The 11,720-nt window shown below is 36.8% G+C and overlaps 1 long non-coding RNA gene across 1 annotated transcript; it reads left to right on the forward strand.

Moving 5' to 3' along the window:
- The first annotated feature begins 3,382 nt into the window (after positions 1-3,382).
- On the forward strand, positions 3,383-5,844 carry LOC141594204 (uncharacterized). Its single transcript, XR_012522058.1, has 3 exons — positions 3,383-3,553; positions 3,651-3,760; positions 5,520-5,844. It is a non-coding gene; the product is annotated as an uncharacterized LOC141594204 (long non-coding RNA).
- The last annotated feature ends 5,876 nt before the right edge of the window (positions 5,845-11,720 follow it).

The raw sequence follows: 11,720 nt of genomic DNA on the forward strand, positions 1-11,720 counted from the left end.
TATGGAATATCCAAGTTAACTTGGAATATCCGGGCATAGAATATCCAAGTTAACTTAATGGATAAGGATGATGGGAATTAAAACAAGCCAGAACGGATATGGAAACGGTAGGAAATCAAATAACATGGAGGGGATATGAACTCTATGACTGACACAACTTTGGAAATATGATAAACTTTGGAAAACGATACAACTTCAAAACTCAACTCTAATGTAATTATTACTCCAACTTGACTCCAATGCGAAATGCTATATTAAAATCTTAGCATAAATGTAATTTGTTTCAAATTTCTTGAAAACCTTAATACGGAATAACACGTCATAGGATGGTACGTGTCTCTATAGGCAAAATTCAAAGTACTACTATTCAATTGGTATAAAACATAACAAAAAAAAGTCAAACATCGGGGTAGGTATTTCATTCATTTTCGAAAAGAAAATTTTATGGCGGAAAATTTCTTATACACGATTTCACAAAATGTCAAATCAAAGATTAGAGAAATAAGGAATAAAGAAGTACGTCACGAGCAAAAATCAAAGTTTATTTATACTTTCACAACATTTTCGGGAAGTTTGTCGACCTTTAAGATGGAAAAATTTTGATTCACACCATTTTATTACGAAATTTGAAAAACAATATTATAGTTTTACAATATTATTTAAACCATATTTGGGTTAAAATCAAAAATGTTCATATTCCTCACTTGGTTCAAAATATTAGGCTAAATTTCCAACGAAATCTTCATTTTCAAGATAAGGTACCACACTACTAGGGATGATAGTAGTCTTTGTAAAGTGATTAAAACAAGTTCCAGCTAGAAAAAAATCAAAGACTAAGGTAAACTTTTAAGATGAAATTTTCATATACAAGACAAAATTCGACATTAACAACAAGTGTTAAGCCTTTCTTGTTCAATATGACCCAACAACAAGCATGAAAATTTGGTTATCAACTCAAAAGCACAAGTTTCTAAGCTCATCCATGGTGGAAAAAAAAATATATCGTAAAAATATGATTTTTGACCACTCTAATGATATAGAGAATCCATCATTACCATGAACTTGAACAAGTCATGCAATTATTTGATACAACTTGAATAAACATGTGCATATATAAAACCATTTCAATTTGCAAAATGAAGGAGATAAACTCAACTACATGGTCGAAATTGAGAAACCGAATCAAGAAAATAAAGTAGTAAAGTGTAATTCAAACAACAAATTACAATATGAAAATTTTGGTTTATTTTAAAGTAAATCGATGTTGAAGTTACGAGGTTCAAGATAGAAATGAAAAGATAAAGTAGAAAAAGCAAATTTTATATGAATTTCTCAAATAAACAGGCCCACTCAGTTGAGTACTTAGGACACTCGGTCGAGTGAAACTCCACTCGATCTAGTGACAGGTGACTCGATCGAGTGGAAAATTTTTCAGAAGTTTTCCAGTTTCTTAAATTTGCTCACTCGGTCGAGTGACAGGTCCACACGATCGAGTGAACTGTCCACTCGGTCGAGTGACCCATCCACTCGGTCAAGTAACTGGTCAACACGCTCGAGTACTACTCTACTCGATTGGGTTTGGTCTCACACTCACTATCTTTGGTTCAATACTCCAAATTCTTAACTATTCGACCACTAACTATCACCATTCATACTCTGACAACGACACTAATGTTGAGCCTTTTATTTTACACTACCGTCATGCTAGAATTCAGCCTCAGCAGTACCGTTCAGGCAAGTTCAACATAGAAGTCCAGGCAAGGAGACATGCTAGAAAACTATATCAGGCAGACAGGGCATCATACTGAAAATACTGATGAGGGTACAACTCAGGTAAGACCTTATTATAAGTCAGCACAGTACAACAAGCATTGTCAAGGTACGGCAGTACATCAGGCATTGTCAGGGTACATCAGTACAGCAGGCATTGTCAGGGTATAGCAGGCATTGCCAGGCTTGCGTACAAAACAGTTTAGCCTGACAGGCATTAGTACAGGCCAAGAGAGGTATGCAGGGATACGGGGGACGACCAGCATACAATATGGAGAAGATATTTACCTAGCATGGGATGCCAAACAATTAGGCACATGTGTGAATTAACCAAGTCCAAGTTAGTTCCTATTTATAAGAAAAACTTGGTACCTTATTTCCTCATTATTAGTAGCAACAACCAACAAACTCCAGTCATATAAGAACAAACACCCGGTCAAGAGAAGAGAAGAAGTTAACTATAATTAAGGAAACAACCCTAGAAAAGTGGAGCTACCTCCTACTCACAAGCAACCACTCTTTCTACTTCTTCTACTATAAATACAAAGCAACAAAGACAACCACAACTCATCACACACTCATCTAGTCTACCTCAAGAAAATACTACAATTATTTGGCAATTACACAATTGTTCTTATACTACGCAAAATACATAGTGAATACTCTCCTGACTTGGTGCCCGTGGTTTTTTCCCATTCAAGGGGTTTTCCACGTATAAATCTTTGTGTCATGTATTTTTTTTATTATTCTTTACTTTTAATATGTTTCTTTTTACTTTTAAATCAACCCTGAAAAGGTACAACCACAATACCATCATAATAGGATGATAGTAGTTAACCTCACCATAATCTACCCTGGCCGGAATACCCTGGAATGCCTGGCCGGATTCCAGGCTGCGTAAAATTCGGTTAAAACAATTGGTGCCCACCGTGGGGCAACTAGTTTATCATTCCTACAAATTATTCACAATGTCTTTTCTTCTCCACAAGAAGTTTTAAGAGCCTTAAGAAAAATAGATACAAAAATTTCCATAACTCTACACTTCGAATGGACAAAAGTTGATTCCAAGAGAAATATTGTCAAGACAAACTAGAAGCCCTTCCAATAACCATAAGTATAGCATTGCATAAGAGAATGTGGAGTTCAAGTGAAATTTTCTCACTAAAGATGTAACGCCCCGTAAATTTCGGACCGGTAATATATTTCGAAAATAATTAATTAATCAAGCAAAATTTGATAATAATGTATTTAAAGTAAAAATGATTCAAAGAAATATAATTTTATTATATTTTGAAGAAAAGTATTTATTTTGATAGTTTTGAAATGTTTAAAAATAGTTTAAACCGTGTAAAATCTTTTATTTCGAAATAAGGGCGTATCGGGGGGAAAATGACAATTCGTTTGAACGTTGGGTAAACGATTTTGGAAATGGGTCGTTTGAATACTTAATTTTATTGTAATCTCGTGCTTAAAGACTTTGGTCTTGACGGAATTTGTGTTTGACTTACGGATTTAATTATTATTGAAACGAGTCAAAACCGACTCGTAAAAAATCCCGACTAAAAATCCCGCACTTCTTTTTTCCTCCTTTCCTTCCTCCCTCACGCGCATCCCTTCCCCCTACCTTTCATTTTTCTGGTTTTTCCCTTCCATCACCTTCCATAACCTTCCAAACACCATTTTCACAAAATTTCAAGCTGTTTAGGCCATAAATTCTTCGTTTCTTAGCGGTTTTTCACGAAATTTACCTTTCCGGAATCCCCTCGCCGAGATCTACAACTTAGTATGTTCTAATTTCAGTTTTCATTAAGTTGTTTTAAGACCAAATTTCGGAATTTTCGGTTTATATGCTTATTATTGTGTTTTAATTGTTTATTTAGGTGAAGGATTGGAAGACGAGTTCGGGGACTCGTATATTATTGAAGATAGCGGATAGTTGCTAGTTAGGGTTTGGGTTTGAGGTGCTAATTGCTCTTTTTTCTAGCTTAAGGTAACATATTTCAAGTTACTCAACGAAAGATCGTCACATGTTTTTGATTTTTGTATGTTTGGTGATTTTTGTTGGTGTAGAAATTTTCACATGTTTAGTATGGTTGCATGCATGTCAATTGTTAGCTTAAATTATGCCTTTTATTAGTTTAAATTATCAAAGTTGAATTAGGGGACGATTAATTAATTTTCAGACGGTCTTATAATGTATAAAAATGAAAAAAAGAGGAGAAATGGTGCGGCGGGGCCCTAAGAGCGGCAAAGAGGTCAGGCGTGGCAGGCCCGTGGTAGGCCCACGGCTAGCCCATGGTTGGCCCGGGTCGGTCCGTGCTTGTTTCGCGGGTTTTCGTGCAATCTTGGTCTTTTCGGGTTAATTAATATTAGAATAGTATAAATAACAAAAGGGTAGTAATTTGGATTGAAGCATACTAGTAACAAAATTATGTTAACGGAAAAATTGTGCTTATATTAATAGTTATCACATGTTAGGGTAGTTTACAAAAGGAAATTATAATTAATAGGCTCAAAATGAATTTTATAGCTATAATTGTAATGTTTTGTTGATTGTCAAAAATCGAGCCTTAGTCCCTTTGATCGATGCGATGTCGATTAACCGAGTGATTGGTCACCGCAATTTGACGTGCACTGCCGCAAGGTGGGGTTGCGGTAAAAATTCGGTTGAATGATTTAGATAATCGGCTTTTTTCTTGTTTTAGGCCATTTATCAAGCTTTTGTTCACATGTATAGCTTATTGAATTTAATAGTGACTTGTATTGTAGAAATGGCCCTAGTTTCCCCTGAAGCCTTTAATATGGTTACTATTGTTAGAATTAGAAATTAGTATTGAATACTTATTGAGGATTCTGTTGGGATTGTATGCTGTAAATAGACATTATAAGCCTTTCACATGATAGAATGCTAGAATTTATATTGATAAGTAGGACTTTTTGCCCTCTTAAGGTTAAGTGGGCGTCTTACTTGACTTGTGTGGTGAGTCATGTGTGGTGTGGGCTAAAATATTCAAGTCTGGGACTAGTGGGACTAGGTCCTAGGTGAGTATTTCGGCCTCCATCATAGATAGGTCTTTATAGTCTTTGACGAGTATATGTTCACTGCTTGATAGCCTTTGTGTTCCTGACTAGTGGATGTTTATCCAAGTTGGGGCATGACCTCAGGTACTTATTTTGATAGTATGGGGTCAGCTTAAGTACTAGCCAACCCTTCGGTGGTGTCCTTAGGGTAATCACTTCACTTTGTTTTAAAAAAAGTTGTGGGTCTTGGGTGCGGTGGTGTGTATCCGCATGTCTAGGTCTCTGTGATTTTAGGCTAGGGTTGTGTTGTCTCTTGGCCATGTTTTCTTAATAGTAACCGCTGAGCCAAGATACCGGTTCGATTACCTTCCCTACCTCGTGGTATAGACTTGAGTTACAAAGTGACTATTGACCGTACTAAGAACTTATGCCTGTCTTTGATATATTGCCCTTTCTTGTATGGTAATTTTATGAACTGTAATAGGTGAGATGTAAGCGGTTCTGATTGATAAAGTTTGGATTACTATTTGTTATATGATTCACATGATAGTTTAGTTTGGTCAGTTTAGGGGTCATTTGCTAGAATACATGATAAGTAAATGGTTTATCAAATTGTTCACATGTTACATTACATGTTACATTAATTTTGACGATTCGTGGCTGGGAGGACTCGAAGTTACTCCCCACTGAATTGTGGCTTTCGTGTTTGTATAAAATGCGATTGACAGGTTGTTGATGCTTTGTTGGGGGTCACAGACGAGCTAGTGAGCAAGGAACCTTGGACCTAGTTTTGGCTATTCTATTAGTAAACCTTTTACACTTTTGGTTTGTATATTATTTGAAGGGACATATGTCTCCCTTTTCTATTTTGGGTTTGTATCACTATATTTCCGCGTCTTAAGTTATGTATGTAAATTAGTTTATCAGTTGTTGCAGGGTTTTTGACACTCTTCTTGAGTTGGAATTGGTTGTGAATGGTTTAGTTAGAAAATTTTTGAAATTGCAGGTTTTTGGACTAGTTGAACCATTTACAAACATATCCTACCAGTTTTTCTGTAGATTTTACGTATATAATTAAGGCTAGATTTAAGGGTGTCACAAAAGAAATTCAAAGATAAGTCTTTCTCATATCCAATACAAGTTTCGCAAACTCTAAGCAATATATCTTAAAATTTTGGTACTTTGATCTTACTTCAACATTTAAATTTTATATTTTTTTAAGTCTAATAATTTTATGTTCTTAGGAGATGCAACTTTTAACTTCAAAAATCCAAGCCTGGCTGGAAACCTTGGTCCTGACTGGAACATGCTTGAAAGTCAGCCTTGAACAGTATTGGTGCAGGATAATCCCGTCTTATCAGAATTTCACGCCGGGGTGAAATTTCTACCAGGAATTATTATCCAAGGCTATTAATATATCATGATAGGCATGCCCTTCGTTCCCTCTCTTGGCTGATGCCTGGTCGTCATCTGCTAGCCTGGCTAGAATGCCCTAACCAATATTTCCAAACTGCAAAAAGCCTGGCCAGGATAAGATTTTCATCCTGGCCTAGCAAGGGTGTTCAAATATCCCTGTACAGATACGTCCCTATCCTTTCTATAACATTTAAATAAATACATCATCGTAGTATTGATTGCAAAAACAACATAAATCAAATATTTTTTTTTAAAACAACAAGTATCTTGCATATGTTAGTTTTAGTCAGTCCTTATATACTAGTGTTAACCTAGCCTGGCCTGACTGTTTTTGGAGAGAAAAGTCAGCCTGACCTGACTGTTTTTAGGGAGAAAAATCAGCATGGCCTGACTGTTTTTAGGGAGAAAAATCAGCCTGGCCTGACTGTTTTTAGAGAGAAAATCAGCCTGACCTGACTGTCTTTGAAAGATAAATTGGCCTGGCCTGCTGGTTTGTTCCAATATGCTTAGATCTATCATCACACTACCTTAATGAATTCTCACATGATTACACATTAACTTTTCCTTATTATGTTTCAAACTTGTGGCATAAAACTAAAAACTTTGAACCAATAGAATTGTTACCTTTAATGGTTGACGATGCCTGGACAATTAAAGACACAATCTACACTGACCAGCTAGTCAACATGGTTGTAATTGAATAATTTATGTGAATCATTTGGAAACTACTTGTGACTATTTCGGAAGATATGATATAATTTCAGTCCTGTCAAATACAACATTGTGTGTCATGTGGTAAGTTTATAAGTTACAAGGAAACTAAAAGAGGCATAGAAGCATATCCTGAACAGATTAAAGCAAATTGGAGCTCCAATCACCAAAGTCAGTCAGGGGCATCCAAAAGCTGGCCCCTGGCAGGAAAAGTTACAGCCATGGTCAGATTCTTATCCAAGCCCTTAGAAACATGCAAAGCTTTCTAAAACCCGAGTACGAAGCTCTTATAGTAGGGTTCAGGCAAACTTGACCAGGACATACATGATGGATATTATGACAACCACAAAGGAGGAAGAAGCCTGGCCAGCAAAGTGCTCAAGACTAACTATTATTAGCCAACCCTGAGGGCCAATTGCCTGGATTACATCACAAAATATGAAGCCTTCCAAAAGCATGCTCCAATTATTCACCAGTCATCAGAACTACTGCACTCAATCTCCGCACCCTGGGCAAGCTTGAATCCTGAAAAATTGTTTATGCTCAATATATTCATTTATCAATTTTCTATAATACGCATAAACAAATGTTCAGGATTGAGGGCCACTCCCTTAGCATGTATAACACTCAATCGTGCCTGAATGTAATTGGTTACCAACACCAAAATGACATAATCAAAGCCCTCCAGTCGGGCTAAGGATAATAAGCCCTCCAGCCAGGCGAAAATCCTTTTATACGGGGACGAAATTGAAAGATCCTGACAACTCGTACAAAGCCCTCCAGACAGGCATAATCAAAGCCCTCCAGTCAGGCTAAGGATAAAAGCCCTCCAGCCAGGCAAAAATCCTTTTGTACGGGGACGAAGGTGAAAGATCCTGGCAACTCGTACAAAGCCCTCCAGACAGGCATAATCAAAGCCCTCCAGTCAGGCTAAGGATAATAAGCCCTCCAGCTAGGCAAAAATCCTTTTATACGGGGACGAAGGTGAAAGATCCTGACAACTCGTACAAAGCCCTCCAGACAGGCATAATTAAAGCCCTCCAGTCAGGCTGAGGATCATAAGCCCTCCAGACAGGTAAATATCCTTTCAAAAGTACAACTATCGAAAAACAAACAAAAACAGGTGTAACCTTTGCAGCCATTATTCAAATTTTTGCAGGTTATGAAATATACATGATACAAATCGTACAGGATATAAAAAACAAATTTGTCCCCATGACTGGAACAACATTCATAAACCAACAGAATATGATAAATGTCCCCTAGACATGATTCATATTTACTAACCCTTATCCCCTTGGGGAAAAGGCACAAAAGTTTAATTGTTCTACTAAAGACATTCTCATTGGTTGGGCAAAATACCACAAGAAACTGTTTAACATTTCTGCCAATGACATCCCTCCTGCCAGGGTCAAACATTATCACCAATCAGAAATTCTTGCTCGCCTGACCGGGCACCAGAATTCTTCTTTTCTCATGAAGGACATCAGCCTCCATCAGCTTAGGATCCCAGGTGTTCACTTTGCTTAACATGCTGTCTACCAAGAATGTCATACGAAATGTACCGCTGACATAATAAAGTATCAAGGAAATACAAGATTAATTGAGGAAAATCAACTAGGACGAGTGCTGCAGGAATATTTCAGAACTAATGTCTTCATTCAAAAGGTGTCCTGAAAAGTTGTAGCATTATTTATCTTCATCAGCACTGGGGCATCTTATATAACATATTGCTCCAAGGTTGTCTTATACTAATCGTCGTGTCCTAAAGGAGATAACGTCGTCTCAACTTCTTTGTCGGGCTTCTAAAATCAGGGTATATATCATTAAGCTACATCTTTCCTGACTTGATAAAAGCTTCAGGAGTAATGTCAACACACTTACAACAAGAAATATATAACCAATTGCTTGATTATTTCCACCAGGTTGACTCTTTCCTAGACTTAATTTCACTCTCTTATTTTTCTCTTATAATCTCCACCTATCAGGAGTCATCATTCACGTACAGGCAGAGCGCATCAATAATCTAAATTTTGTTTAAGACTATCTAAATGCTAGTACAAAAAATATTGCAGGGATATTGATTCATACACACTTGGTAAATACACTTGATCAAGTTACAAACATTGTCGATCTACACTTTACTCTAATTTTTTCTATCATATAGTAGGGCAAAAACAAACCCTACCAACTGTATGGAGGTTAGAAAGAACCCTTAGATGCGTAAGAAAGCGGTTATTTTTTCATATCTGGCCTGACCCAGCGCAGTGAAGAAACATTAAGTCAAGAATATGTACAACTGCCTGATCAAGCTTTGTCTATGATTGGAATGAAGTTTTCTCCTCATTATTGGCTTGAACCACAAATAAATAAGGAGATAAGGGGCAATTGTTGAGCCTGGTATTTTACACTACTGTCAAGCTAGAATTCAGCCTCAACAGTACCGCTCAAGCAAGTTCAACGTAGCAGTCCAGGCAAGGAGACAGGCTAGAAAACTATATCAGGCGGACAGGGCATCATACTGAAAATACTGATCAGGGTAAAACTCAGGTCAGGCCTTATTATAAGTCAGCACAGTACAACAGGCATTGTCAAGGTACGGCAGTACATCAGGCATTGTCAGGGTACATCAGTACAGCAGGCATTGTCAGGGTATAGCAGGCATTGCCAGGCTTGCGTACAAAATAGTTTAGCCTGACAGGCATTAGTACAGGCCAAGAGAGGTATGCAGGGATACAGGGGATGGCCAGCATACAATATGGAGAAGACATATACCTAGCATGGGATGCCAAACAATTAGGCACATGTGTGAATTAACCAAGTCTAAGTTAGTTCCTATTTATAAGGAAGACTTGGTACCTTATTTCCTCATTATTAGTAGCAACAACCAACAAACTCCAGTCATATAAGAACAAACACTCGGTCAAGAGAAGAGAAGAAGTCAACTATAATTAAAGAAACAACCCTAGAAAAGTGGAGCTACCTCCTACTCACAAGCAACCACTCTTTCTACTTCTTCTACTATAAATACGAAGCAACAAAAACAAACACAACTCATCACACACTCATCTAGTCTAACTCAAGAAAATACTACAATTATTTGGCAATTACACAATTGTTCTTATACTACGTAAAATACATAGTGAATACTCTCTTGGCTTGGTGCCCGTGGTTTCTTCCCATTCAAGAGTTTTTCACGTATAAATCTTTGTGTCATGTCTTTTTTATTATTCTTTACTTTTAATATGTTTATTTTTACTTTTAAATCAACCCTGCAAAGGTACAACCACAATACCATCATAATAGGATGATAGTAGTTAGCCTCACCATAATCTACCCTGGCCGGAATATCCTGGAATGCCTAGCCGGATTCCAGACTGCGTAAAATTCGGTTAAAACAATTAACGCCCACCGTGGGGCAACTAGTTTATAATTCCTACAAATTATTCCTAATGTCTTTTCTTCTCCACAAGAAATTTTGAGAGCCTTAAGAAAAATCGATACAAAAATTTCCATAACTCTACACTTCGAATGGACAAAAGTTGATTCCAAGAGAAATATTGTCAAGACACACTAGAAGCCCTTCCAATAACCATAAGTATAGCATTGTATAAGAAAATGTAGAGTTCAAGTGAAATTTTCTCACTAAAGAAATTCAAAGATAAGTCTTTCTCATATCCAATACAAGTTTCGCAAACTCTAAGCAATATATCTTAAAATTTTGGTACTTTGATCTTACTTCAACATTTAAATTTTATATTTTTTTGATTCTAATAATTTTATATTCTTAGGAGATGCAACTTTGAACTTCAAAAATCCAAGCCTGGCGGGAAAACTTGGTCCTGACCGGAACATGCTTGAAAGTCAGCCTTGAATAGTATCGATGCAGGACAGTCCAGTCTTATCAGAATTTCACGCCAGGGAGAAATTTCTACCAGGAATTATTATCCAAGGCTATTAATCTATCATGATGGACATGCTATCATATTTCACATGAACGATTATATCATACGATAAACCTATTACGAGTCACAAAACACATGTATGCATACCATTTTCACTAATGATCATATTCCATGCTATATGTAAACAAGCTTTAATACTATAACAAATATGCATCCATCTCATGATTCACATAACGTTTCCCAAACTTCTAGCTACCCCCGTAGTGTCCAACTAAGACGATAGGCGCTAGCTTTGGCATGAGGGTACCTACTCATCCAAAACCGATCTCCTATTGTACTCATGTCGGGTTCATTTTAGTTAGACTCTCCTAGGTTCATTTTTGGTTCACTGGTTTTAGGTTCCAAAATCGCCGCTCTGATACCACTTTGTAACACCCCAACTATCTGGCCCAGATAATTGGAGCGTTACCATCTCGGTTTCACATGTATAATTGTACATATTCACAGAAAATCCGCATAAGCAATCGTCACACAAGCTAGATCCGTCTCGTAAAACCGCCTTTTAAAACTCATTTCCTGAAATACGATTATAATACGAATACGTATAAATATACTCATCTAATCATATAAATACATGTATACATACATATAAATATACGAATCCAATACGTATACAATTACGTATAATTATACAAATCTAATTATACCAATACGTACAATTATACGAATCTCATACGTATACGACTAATTAAATACGAATTAATTAATTAAATCAAACCCGTTTTAAAGCTATTTAAAAACCCGACTTAAACTACCCAAACTCGTCTTAACACACTTAGTCATACAATCACCCAAAACCACCACCATGGGCCACCACCCTGCCACCCACGGCCGACC

This window comes from Silene latifolia, chromosome 8, assembly GCF_048544455.1.
Source record: "Silene latifolia isolate original U9 population chromosome 8, ASM4854445v1, whole genome shotgun sequence".
Lineage (NCBI taxonomy): Eukaryota > Viridiplantae > Streptophyta > Magnoliopsida > Caryophyllales > Caryophyllaceae > Silene > Silene latifolia.